The following is a 13,218-nucleotide window of genomic DNA, read 5'->3' as shown; positions in this document are numbered from 1 at the left end:
CGTTCCAATTAGAATTGACAAATGTAGTTAGAAATGAGAATGAATCTAAAACGTTAGATTTTGATTTAATGTATATATGGCCGATATTTATCTGGAGAGTACGGAATTTTACCTGTGTTCAAATTATGGAACGAACATAAATTTTACTATATTCTTTTAATTAATATAGTTATTCAACACTATATATTGTTTCATTTATTATTCGATCATTTATCACAAAAAATAGCATTCTTATTATAACCTCACGTTGTATGGTAATGCAAGTCTAAAATTGGATTTTTATTAATACTAATATCTACTTATCTAGGTGCAAATGAATGTATATATATATTTTTTTTCTATTTTCATACTTTTAGGTCTTCTTGCAGAATTTAATTAATTTTTCACGCTCAAGAGATGATTTTTTTATGTGTGTAAGAATTAGTTTTTGTTATTATTAAGCATATCTACACTACAATTTAATGTCCTAATCTTGTAGAATTGACAAATCAATTCTGATTATTGATAAATTAATTAAAGTGATGTTGATGAAACCCAAACGATTTGGATGCATTCTTTTTCCATCTCACGAAACCTCCATGAAACAAATCCTCATTAGACTAACTAAATTTTACTACAAAGAGGTTCAAATAGGTAAAAGGTTGTAATAGTAAACAGTCGACAAATAGAAATTGAAAAGCTACGCATAAGACACTTTTTTCTTAAGCCCAAATTAGGGATGTCAATCGGGCCAGCCCACCGGGTTTTCGGGCTAGCCCTATCGGGTTCCGGGTTAGTCGGGTGCGGACTAATCGGGTTGGAGATTTTTTCGGGTTGTAAATCTTCAACCCTAACCCTAAACTTTCGGGTTTCGGGCTAGCCCATCGGGCTAATCAGGTTAAAGGCGTAAAAATAAAATTATCATTTGTATTTTATTATTCCTAATGATCTAATGTATAATGTATAAAATATACATAGATATTAAAGATATAAATTATATAGCAAAGCATGAAATGCAAAAATAAAAGATATTCAAGATTACATAAACAAAATTATATTAAAATGAGATAGTAAAATTTAACATATATCAATGCACTAGAATCAATCTGGATTATTACTGAATAATTAGTGGATTTGCCATGCACGTATCATTGACAGAAAAAAAGAATTGGTATCACTTTAAAATGAGATACTAATAATTAATTTCTAACTAATGAGATACTAATAATCAATTTCTACAAAAAATCCGTAATTAATTTCACTTTTTTTAATGAGATTGCGCGCGCACACACACACATATATATTCTAACTAATTAATTTCACTTTTTTTAATGAGGCTTCATATATATATATATATATATATATATATATATATATATATATATATATATTTAAGCAAATACCATAGATCTAAACATAACAGAAGTTGTAACTGGATGCATCAGTCACAATTCCATCAGCCCACCGGGCCAGCCCATCGGGTTTTCGGGCTAGCCCTATCGGGTTCCGGGTTAGTCGGGTGCGGGCTAATCGGGCTGGAGGTTTTTTCGGGTTGCGATTTTTCAACCCTAACCCTCTAATTTTGTCGGGTTATTCGGGTCGGCCCACGGGTTTCGGGCTGCATTGACATCCCTAGCCCAAATGCACATGTAGAGAGAGAGAGATGGTAGTTAGGGTGAGGTGGTAGTTAGGGTTTTCCATTTAAAGGAATCCATTAATAGGGCCAAGTTGGTATTTTTACTACATTTTTTCCATTTTTAGGCAATCCTTTCTTTATCACCTGAGCTTTCACGTTTCAAGATGCCGCCCTATTCGTACTCTTCTCTTGCTGGGGACCATCATCATCTTCACTTTAACTTTAATTTTATTTAATTATCATATTAATTACACCATCATTATCTTTCCATACCCTATGTATGCTCCTCCTTCTATAATACCCCCTTCTTTTCGACACGAAATATAAAAAATTAGTGTTTTAAGTGTGTTTAGTAATAAAGTGAATAAGTGATTAGATGTTTCTTTGCTTATATTTATTCTATATATATAAAGAAATTGATCAACTTAGTTGAGACGCTTCAACTAAAAAAAAATAAAAATTGATCAAGTTATTTAGCTGGGTCGGAGGAAGAGTATCACTTGAAAATAATACGAATTTTAGAAAAAAAGTTTGTAGCTAATGTATTGAGTAGAAATGGTGATCACATTAGCAAGTATTGAGCGTCGAGTGCTGTGCAAAAATGTTCCTCTCATCGAGCTCGTCAAGAGGTGGTCTTGGGTACAATCCGGGTGTACCGTACACCCGGGTATACAAACCCGCATCCTAACTCAAATCGTGTAAATGACATTATTCGGTTATACAAATGACACTGCCTGTAATTGACACTATTCTGTTATACAAATGGTACTGCGTATAAATGACACTATAACATTGTAAATGACACTGTGTATAATTGACACTATTCAGAAATATAAATGACATTTCTTGTAATTGACACTATAATATTCTAAATAACACTATAACATTTTAAAATGTTACAGTGTCATTTATATAATTCAATAATATTAATTATAAGCAGTGCCATTTGTATAACTGGATAGTGTCATTTACACGATGTGGATAAGGATGCAAATTTGGATTAACATGCGGGTCAAGATTTGAATACGGGTCAATCCAAGTGTACAGTATACCCGAGTGTACAGGAGATTTTGTGGCCCGTCAAAGCCCTTTCTCAAATTAAAAAAACTTGAACAACAAATATTTGTTGGAGAGATCGAAGTGTGACGCATCTGTCAAATTTATGATGATCTTAATTGAAACAAATCAAAATATTGGATATCACATTGCCAAGGTTTGAAAGTAATGTTATCATGACAATTTGGTCTATAAAAATCATGCCTTCAAATGCAATTAACACAATAAATAATTTGGCGTGACAATTTCCCGTTCGATCGAAATTTAAAGTTTCAAAATAATTTTTAATTTAAATGGCTTAATTATCTTAAAGTATACAAACTTTTGTTTATTTTTGATTTTATACACAAACTTTTTTTTTTTTTTCTTCAACTCTAATTTTTTTTTACAGTTATATTTTGATTTAAACATGATACCCAGTCAAAGTTAAAATTAGGGGTAAAAATTATACGATCGAATTTGTAGTAAGTAATGCTAGTATAGCAAGCAATAGAATGAGAGAGTTACACAGCAAGAAAATGGGGTGCAGATTATCAGTGGGGCCCTAAGAATATCTTTTTTTTATTGCAGAAAGGGACCCCCATCAATCGCTTATTGGATAAGTTGCCACAACAACATCATTGGACTCAATTTTGATCCAATGGGAAATACTAAAGAGAATTCTCAATTCAATTTTATTTCTAAAGAAGGATACCAAAAAAAAAAAAAGTTAACTCTTTTGAATTTAAACCATCAGAAAACGCCTCATAGGAAAAATAAATGATTTGATTTGTAATTAGGTTAATTAGATACTCTTTCCGTCCATTAAAAATATAACATTCTTGGTGGACACAAATTTTGATAAAATTGATGATGATTTTTTTTTTATGAAATTACATTATAAATAATACAAACCACACACACACCCCACCTAGTGGTTATTGTGGCCGAGAGTATTCGAACCTGTGACCTCTTAGACAACAGGCAACCACCCCAACCACTAGGCCATCCCAAAGGGACATGTTGATGATGATTTTTATGTAGTGGAAAAATAATCTCACCATTTTACGAGATGTGTTTGAGATTGAATTTGAGGTGGTTTTTTTGTAAATAAATAGTATTTGTACGGATAAAAGTTAAAGACAAAATGTGGGACCCTGTTCTAAAAAGAAAAGTGTCATACTTTTGGTGGACACCAAAAATCACATTTAACAAATTCTCATTTTGCACGTGAATTTTAAATATTTAACTACTAAATTTTTTAATTTGACAAATTTGTCCATTTTCTGGTCAAACTTTGGGCTTGCGACGACGCCGTTTCCATCCAACTATACAATATGACGTCAGTTCTATTACCATAATTATTAGCCTTTACAATTGTTATACTAAGATATTTGTTTCATCAATAAATATTAGTGAAGAGAATCGTCTCTTATAATTTTGGTTTTAATGAAGATGGACTCGGAAAAAAAATGATTATTTTTATAATTTAACACAAAATAAAAATAAGAAAAAGGTCCATCAAATTGTGATTGTGAAGATGGATGAATGATGGCAAGGGATTAGATAGCTAAAGGCAAAAGCATTTCTCATCCGTACCAAAAAAAGGGCTGCTTCCTTTTAATCTACTCTCCATTAATTATAATATAGAAAAAAGTTAAGGTAATATAGAGAAAAGTTAAGGGCCCCTTTGCAAAATATTTAGAGGGTGAATTGGCCATTGGGTAACACATTTATTAATCTTTGAAAACTGCATTTTATGGATATCTTAAAAATATTTCTCTCGATTTAACATATCACCTTTCTTTTTTTGGGAAATAGTATTGTTTCATTTACCAAAAGCATGTCAAACCACCACTTACAACAAGAAAACATAAACTAAACGCCTTAGTTCACAAACATTTTGTGAACTTTAGGGTTCAACTCTCCTCTCACCACCATCATCAATTTACATTGTCTAACTACACTCTCTTCATGGGAAGCCTTGCTATTAAATCTTCGTTCATTCCTTTCTCTCCATATGTGATAGACAATTGTTGCCACCAACAGTCTATACATAAGCTGCTTCCCCGTCTTCGAAGCTCCTTGTCTTTCTAAATACTCCACTTCATCATCCCAAGCTCCAGCTTTCCTTTGAACACCACACCACATAGCAAGCTTATCCCACACATTGGCAGAATAGGGACACAAGAAAAACAAGTGATTAAGTGATTCAATCCCTTGTGAACACAAACAACAAGTTTGGTCACATTGAATACCAAATTTCTGCAGTCTATCACATGTTGTCATCCTCTTCATAATAGCTAACCATAAGATGAAGAGACACTTTGGCGCAGCTATGCTTTTACTGATCATATGATGCCAGTTCCTTTTCTCCGGTGTGCCTCTCAATGCTATATAGAGCTTTTTGAGTCTTGCTCCATCAGAGTGTCACCGTCAGGAAGTGTAGCCATATAGTCTCTGGCTCCCAAAATTTTCTTCACCACCCAAGCCGCTTGAGATGGAATCGGCATAGTTTTCCAATCCTGCTGTTTCATATAATATCCATGTATCCATCTTACCCAAATTTTATCTTTCTTTTTCAAAACATTCCAAAGTTGCTTACATATTGCAGCTTTGTTCCAGAGCTCCAAGTTGATAATATTCCATCCACCAGCCTCCTTGGGATAACACATTTGTTCCCATGAAACTAGATTCCTTTTAGTAATGGAAGCTTTCCCAGACCACAAATATGACCTGCAAGCTGCTTGAATGGTCTTCACTACCTTTTGAGGGAGTAGAAAAACAAGACTCCAGTAGATTTGGATGCTAGTCAACACAGCTAACATATCACCTTTCAACATAGTTTGACAGCAAGATATATATATTAGAAATTATGATTACCTTTCCCAATACGATTCGACATAGCCAATCAAAATTCTCTTTCACAAATAAATTAATATTTTTTTAATATGATAGTATTCGACAATTCACTAAAAGAAGTTTTGGAAGACAATTAAAATTGTACTCCATAGAAAAAAAATATATTAAAGAGCAGGTTTTTTTTTTTTACTTATATGTTTTAAAAGTTAACCCATATTAACTACACACACTACAAAATTGATTAAAAAAGTGTTTTTTTTATTATGAGTTATTGTCTCAAATTTATATAGTAATACCTGCTAAATATTGAAATTTCTTCAAATCTATGAACAAAAGTTGTTGCAATATTTGATTATGCATCTAAAAAAAATGTGAACATTAAGTAAATATTATTAATAAATACTCTATCCGTCTACGAAAATAAATCATAACGGAGGGAAATAAGAGTTTTAAGAAAAAAAAATTATTTATTTAATTAGTGGAGAAAGGGATCCATGAATTAAAAAATGCATAGAGTTAGTGAGAGGAATGATCCCATAAATTAAAAAGTGGTGGATCCATTGATGATGATGATATATATATATATATATATATATATATATATATATATATATATAAAAGTTTGAATATGTTTTCGTGGATGGACAAAATGACAAATTATGATATATTTTCGTGGATATGGGGAGAATATAAAAATTAAAAATACAAAAAAAATCTTTTAAGCATAGTGATTAATATTCGAAGCAATTTAAATTTTGTATACCCCATATATCTCGAATAAAATAAAGAAGTGATTTCACTACCCGTTTCCACCCCAAACACTTAAGCTGAGTAACAAGTTCGAATCATTCCTCCACTCTAAATTATTAGCAAAGCAAGCAAATCAAATTCTTGAGCCATTGTACAAAATATGTTTCTTTAATATATTTGCACGTTATCTTCTACTAACATTTTGATAGAAGTATTCCAACCACAAAATATATTATTATTTAATTGAGGATTAAGGGTTATAAGATAAAATAGAAAATTTATAAATATTTTTTTTATTATAATTTTAAAATAGGGAGTTATAATTGAATAAAATGGGAGCTATGAACAACATTAATATTTGATTAAATGAAAACAAGGATTGAGGCCTGTTTGTTTTAAAAAAAAGGATTGAGGCCTGTAGTTCTGGGCCCAATAGACTTGGGTTCATTTCGTTACATTGCGGCCCAATAAGAGAATTAAATTCTTTTCGACCCTTCAAAATTAAAAATATGCCGCCTCATTAAAAAGTTGAATATGTATCAGTTTCAAAAAAAAAAAAAAGGTTGTATATTTATCTGCGATTTATTGAATATTATTTCAATCTTATGTAATCTTTTTTTTTTTCTTTTTTCTGCATCTATGATTATTACAACGCGCCCCATCACTTAAATATTCATTTATTCATATCAGTGCAACCAATATTTATGTTTTCACATCAACCATAAGGAAATATAATCAAACCAATGTGTTTTCATTTTCCAAAACGTTACATTTTTTGGAAATCCATACACTTCATAAATTGCGCTGGAAATACATAAATTCAATTAGAATTTGTCATACGCTGGCACTAGTAAAAGTATTAGTATTAATTTCCTCTCATTAGCTACAAATTCAAAAATTAAATACATTTAACCGAAATTTATTATTATTACTTTTATTTGGCGAAAATCAATAGAAAAAAAAGCACCTGAAACTATTAATCAGACTGTTTTGATTTGCGATAAGGTTTGTTGAGGAAGAGTAATTTAAGATTCTTGTCTGAAAATACTAAAAGAAACAGTATATGATGTCCCTTGTCTGATGGCTGTATATAATATATTAATATGATTAAATGATTGGCATCTTATAAAGGTTCATTTCGATTGGGACCCTCTAATGCTAATCCACACCCACATAGTCACATATTGATGGAATGCTCCACTATTTTATTTTAAGATTGATGCTGAAATAGAAATTTTATTAAAAAGAAAAGAAAAAAGAGAGACCAGAGACAAAGGAAACAAGCAAAAGCACCCGCAAGAAACCTCGGGTAACCAAAAAAAGAAACCAAGACTAAGAGAACATTTTAAGAGGGTCGTCCTCGTCTAAAACATCGTCATCTTCATCGTCCAACATATCGCCCCATTTTTTAGAGGCCACAATCGACATAGCATGGGCTGCATCGGAAGAGTTATCGGAGTTGATCACAAAGTTTTGCAGAATCTGTCCTCTAGACTGAGCATAATTCACTTTATTCAGGAACTCCACAGGTGAAGAAGTGTCAAGACCTGGGCCCTGCATATCATCACGGCGTGCTGAGTTTTGGAAATCCGAGGACATGCCATTCATTATGATACGACGGAGCCTGTGCTTGATAGAAGAATCAGAAACTCTCCCCTTCTTGTTGATAGCCCCTTTCGGACGCCCTCGTCTACGAGAAATGGGTCCTGTCGTCCCAGTCAAAGTGAGCAAATCGTTGTTGTCAGTCATCACAGCAAGCGGCTGAACAACCAAAGGTGCAGAAGTCCTCTCGTGTTCCTGGTCCACTACCTCAATTTGGTTCTTTTCGTCATCTGACTCAAGCTGTTCCAAATCCTTTCTATCCTGATTGTCCTGATAGATGCAAGCATCTGAAGCTCGGCCTCCATCAGATGGCGGCTTTTCCATGTTATCATCACAAACAAGTCTATGTTCATCTTGCAACTCTAGAGAAACCAACACAGCAAAGGGATTGGATGAGGTAGGAGAGTCTGAAGAAGAGTTCAGTTTCTGTCCAACCTCAGCAAAAGCCTTTCCAGCCCTTGCTGGAGATTCCTGATTTCCGGTGTAGGGACGAGGATGAACCCTGTGGTCATCTACCTTGGACTGACCACGTTCCCGGCCCTGATGTTCCGTAAAGCCCTCCTCGGTCGTGTTTGTTTTCCTCCTTCTGCATTCGTTAGAAATATGTCCCACAACCTTGCAAACCGAGCAGTAATAAGGCAAATTCTCATATACAAACTTGACAGTAAAATCAATGTCGCCACACTTAATATCTAAAGCCTCAGGAATATCAGCCGAAACATCTAACTCAACAAGAATTCTAGCAAAGTGACCCACATGAGCCTGTGCAGACTGACCATCAATCAAGATAGGCGTACCCACTTCTCGTGCGATCCCGGAAAGAACCTCTGGGTGCCAATATTCATGTGGCAAGTTAAAGATTCTAATCCATACGTGAACAAGGGTTGAATTCGCTTTGTAGGGATCAAAATTCGGCACCCAAGCCTGGAGATGGAGTATACCTGAGCGTAGACGCCAAGTCATTTTAGCGAAGGCCGCTGCCCTATCCTCGTCGGTGGCGAAATTAAAAGTGAAGTAACCTTTTCCGAGAGGATGAATCGACCAACCAACAGACGGTTTCCAAAGCTGCTGAAGTTCCTGCCAAAGATCCGCTGCAAACCGAGGTGACTCACCTTTGCGGAGGATCAGCCGGCCGTGAACCGCATGGGCGAAACGCCGGACTTGTCGTTGGTGGAAAGAAGGCTCTAAAACAAGGCAACGTTTGAGATCCACCAACTCTGGCCGGAGGATTGTAAAGTCATGAGCGGGGACGTCCCTAGGCTTGGAAACTTGCTCTGTCGGACTGCCATCCCTAGCTTTCAGTTTATCTGCAAAAGAAGCAGACGGTGGACTGAGCACATTCGGATGGGCAGTCCCGATCGAGCGAGGTGGGATCAGGCCCTTAGGACCATCGGCCTGAGTAGAGACACCGACAGTATGGGTAGTCATCACCGCAGCGATTTCCGGGAACGAAACATCATCAGTAGCTCTAGCATTCTCCGCCGAACTATCTGTGACAGTGATGCTCGGAGGCATCGTGATCCCAGACTCGGGGAAGAGAAGCGCCGTCATTACTGTCGTAGAGTTCATTGTCGTCTGATCAGTAGTGGTGAAATCCCTAGTAGAACTGTGGAGTGGCGATGATGATCGACTGACAGGAGCAAAGTTATTAGACACAATCGGGTAATTTTGGAGGGGAGGCTGGAGCGATGCCATTTCTCACAAACGGAGGCAATCTGTGACGACGTCGCCGCTTTCCTTCGACGCAGCTTTGAGCCGCGAACGTCGAGGCCGCGCGACGTCGATGGCGTCGCTTCTCTCAAGCTGCGGTGAGGTTGCTCCGAGCGCCGGGCTGACGGGCACAGCAGCAGCGAACTGAGACGGCAGGTGTGCAGCGAGCAACGCCGGGCTGGTGGCGCGGCGAACTCGCTGCTGCCCGGCGATGAGGCGGGAGCACCGCTGCTGGACGACTGCTGCTGGATCGGCGAGGCGCTGCTCACGGCGCGGCGGACGCCGAGCTTGAGGGAGAAGATGGGGCCGGCCCGCTGGGAGAGGCGGTGGATGTTGCGGTGGAGCGGCTGTTTCAAGAGGTGGAGGTGGCCGATGACGGGTAGAGCCACGGCGTGGTTCGGACAGGCGGGCGTGCTCTCTTTCACTAAACGCCAAAAGTGGCGTGCTCTATCTCACTTTTTCCGTTCAAAAGTGGCGTGCTCTCAATCTCCGAGATATCATTATTTTAAGATTGATGCTAAACAGTCATATTATGATCGACCATTTATACATTAGATAAATTAAAATTTTATTTATTTTTTAAAGTATTATTAAAAAATAATTATTTTAATGTATTATTCATATTGTAATTATTTTTTATAAAATAAAAAGAATAAAAGGTACAAAAAAGTAAAATATAAATAATAGTACAATAAAACAAGCAAATCCTATTTTTATTTTAAAAATAAAATCAATAAATCTTATTTTTTTTCTTATTTAACTAGTTTTTGGCGGCCACAATATAGCTGTATAGATTTATTGCTATTTTAATAGAGTTCCAAGATAATTTTGTAATAATCTTTTTATTTTTGGAGGTTGTTGTCTTGCATTGTAATTTGTTAATTTACTTTCAGGTACTCAGAGTTGTCGCAGCACAAAATCAAACACATTCAATCACACAAAAATAAATGTTGTAGACAATGTACAAAATAAACTTCATATTTTCACACATTTGTTAATTTTCATTATCTCCTTTATTTTAAAAAAACCAAAGGTAATTAGGTTAGACTACTGAAACTAGTTTCCAAATTAATTCCTCACTCAACAAACGAAAATCCGAAAATCAGGAATGTTTCACATTGCAAACATTAACAATTTTTTTTTAAAAAAAAGAAAAGCAAGAGAAGAAATAAATTAATATATGTTCTCCAAATGTTAACTACCTTTTCTCCATGAATAGAGAATCATAACATCTAATCTAATTTTATATATTATAATCTGTGAATAAAAAATATACTGGGTAAGCAGATCCCCCACCTCTCATGTAGGATGATGGGTCACAAACAAGTAAATAATTAATTAATTATGTTCTTCACTTTTCTTTTAGGAATAAATATGGGATTGATTCGGATTTTACGTTAATGGTTATAACCTTTGAATCGAAACTAATTCTAAGACCAAACTTTTAAGAGATATTCCATCATCATCGTTATATGCACGACCACGTTCGTAACTTAGAAATCTAGAAGATGCATAAATAAATGAGTCATCTTAATTAAGTTGAAATCTAGAAGATACACAATTTTTTTTATCTATATAAATAATAATTAATTAAGTTGTGTTTTTCTTAGTATAAAATTAAAGAGATAATGGTAAAAAAAATACCCTTTTTAATATAGCAAAATTAAATTATATTCCACCTTTATAAAAATGCATAAAAATTAATTACATTTCATATAAAAAGACATAATTACTCATTATAACACAAACCCCAACCCCTCAATCATCCCTAAAACTCCCCAGAAAGACAAATTTGGTGCAGAATATAAGAAAGTGTGAGATAAGAATTTTAGCGAGGAAAACTTAAATCGGAAAAAACTACGAGATCATAGTCTAGAAATCTTCCACTATATATATAGTAGGCTTACAAAATTCTCTCTACACAAAATAGGGGAAGCACAAATATCAAGTTTAGTAACTTGAAAAAAACACAATAGAACTGAGTTACTATTTTAAGAGAGATAATATAAATATTATTTTTCCTCACTTTCTCTTCTCTCAAAAGTACTTATCAAACTCTCTCTTGCTTTACCTCACTACTTTTGTTCTCTTGCACACTTTCATTCGGCATAATTAATCTCAATTTATTGTATTAATTATCCTCTTGCACACAAAAATTCAGTGTATTGCCGACAATTGAGATAGACTGCAGCAAAATGTTGCAGCCAATTTTCTTCGAAGTAAATGTTGCATCTAATGCAACACTAGGTTTACCTCAACAATTATTATGATGTTGATGATGCATGCATGTGTTTAATTGGCATATATATATATATATAGAGGGCTAAAATAAGTAAACTTTCTTAAGATATAAAATAAGAATCATTTTCAGCCCTTAGATCATTAAGATCTACGGTTGATTCATTATCCTGTTAGATGAATTCATGGTCCTGAGTTCGAATCCCGTAGCAAAAATTTATTTTTTGCAATTCATACATTTATATAGCGAATTCATACGTGTTGTACATATATAAGGGTTTTGTGCGTAATTAAACAAATTAAAGCGATAAGAATTCGCAGACCAACAAGATATTAATCAGCTGAATTGCTTGTTTAATTGATGTGATGTGATTCTGCATTTTGAATTCATAGCTTTTCACTCCACCACCATTCTTTAGTTTCCACCTTTTTTCTTGCCCAATTCTGCTCCCCGGTTGCTAAAAGCTCAAATTCTCCATCACCATCTGCATTCCTTCCTGCCTACATGGATCATCAATTTAACTCATAATAGTAGTAAAAATTATCTCCCGGGATGTTGGTTTAATGGTAGAGTGGTCAATAATTAAGGTCAAAGTTCTCAAATTCGAATCTACCGGTGATCTTTATAAATTTATTTATATATATAATAATAAAAAAAATCTATGATTACTTCCCAAATTTAGACACTTAATTGAATTTATAATCAATTAATTCCCCCCCCCCCCCCCACTTAATTTATTGATGTAGTGAAATAGTAATTTTTGCATTTTGAATAACTCAAATGGATCACTATTCAATGCAAAAAAATATTTTATTGTTATTATTTGATATAATGTATATAATTAAGATATAACTCGTAAAAGTTATATATGCAAGCGTGCATGTACTTCAAAATTAAGTAATCAAAGCAATATATTGTCTCAAAAAACTAATCAGAGCAATAAAATTTAGGGTTAATAGCCGGAAAATACACCAACTTTCATCGGAATTGCATATTGCACACGACCTTTAAAAATAGCCCCATAATACACCACCTTTTAATGTAGTCGCAAATTGCACATGCGTTGACCATCCCTAAAATCTTAGATGACGTGTCTCCCGGAATTTGCAGACGTGGACGCACCGGCGATCATGTAAAACGACGTCGTTTTGTCAAAAAAAAAATTAAATAAAAAAAATTAAAAAAGAAACAACTGTTGTTGCTTTACGCCCCGCCCCCGCCGCCGGCTGCAGGTGTGCCGGGTGGTCACGAATCTCCGGCCACCACAACATCACCGCCGCAACACCACCACAGATCTGCAAACCAAAATGGAAATCCCCAAATCCCCAGCCACACAAAAAAACCCTAGATATGCAAATCTACAAACATCAAATCCACCCAAAAATTCAGAGATTGGAGATTTGAA

This window comes from Salvia miltiorrhiza, chromosome 4 (genome assembly GCF_028751815.1).
Source record: "Salvia miltiorrhiza cultivar Shanhuang (shh) chromosome 4, IMPLAD_Smil_shh, whole genome shotgun sequence".
NCBI classification, from domain to species: Eukaryota; Viridiplantae; Streptophyta; class Magnoliopsida; order Lamiales; family Lamiaceae; genus Salvia; species Salvia miltiorrhiza.
Note: the sequence above shows the minus strand (reverse complement) of the source record.